General features: G+C 44.6%; 1 non-coding gene across 1 annotated transcript; it reads right to left on the bottom strand.

The window, feature by feature from the left end:
* Positions 1 to 305: 305 nt before the first annotated feature.
* LOC131654294 (small nucleolar RNA R71) lies at positions 306 to 412 on the bottom strand. Its single transcript, XR_009299336.1, has one exon. It is a non-coding gene; the product is annotated as a small nucleolar RNA R71 (small nucleolar RNA).
* Positions 413 to 702: the final 290 nt, after the last annotated feature.

The following is a 702-nucleotide window of genomic DNA, read 5'->3' as shown; positions in this document are numbered from 1 at the left end:
CACCTGCGATTGAGGCAAACAATTTAGAACTCAAACCTTCGCTGGTCCAAGTTGTTCAACAGAATCAATTCTCTGGAAGCCCTGTAGACGACCCCAATCTCCATTTATCTGTGCTCGTGCAATACGCCGACACTATCAAAGCCAACAACGTTAGTTCCGAAGCTATTCGATTACGCCTTTTTCCTTTCTCCTTGAGAGATAGAGCGAGAGCGTGGCTTCAATCCCTGCCTTCCAATTCCATAACTACGTGGGACGAATTGAAGAGAGTATTCTTAGCGAGATACTTTCCGCCTAGCAAAACTGCTATGCTCAGAGGTCAAATCAACGGATTTACCCAGAAAGATAACGAATCACTCTTCGAAGCTTGGGAACGTTACAAGGACATGCTTAGAATATACCCTCATCATGGACTCGAACCATGGCTGATCATCCATACTTTCTATGGTGGTCTCTTATATAACACTAAAATGACTATAGATGCCGCTGCTGGCGGAGCATTAATGGACAAACCCCACGATGAAGCATACAAACTCATAGAGAACATGGCACAAAACCATTACCAATGGGGAGGAGAATGAGCCGCTCTAGAGAAAGCCCAAACCAAAGGAGGAATGTACGAAGTAAGTGGTATAGACCGCGTTAACGCAAAAGTAGACGCTTTAACTCAAAAGATCGAGAACTTAACCATCACTCCTTCAGCCA

This window comes from Vicia villosa, linkage group LG2, assembly GCF_029867415.1.
Source record: "Vicia villosa cultivar HV-30 ecotype Madison, WI linkage group LG2, Vvil1.0, whole genome shotgun sequence".
NCBI lineage: Eukaryota > Viridiplantae > Streptophyta > Magnoliopsida > Fabales > Fabaceae > Vicia > Vicia villosa.
This window is presented reverse-complemented; position numbering and strand designations above follow the sequence as displayed.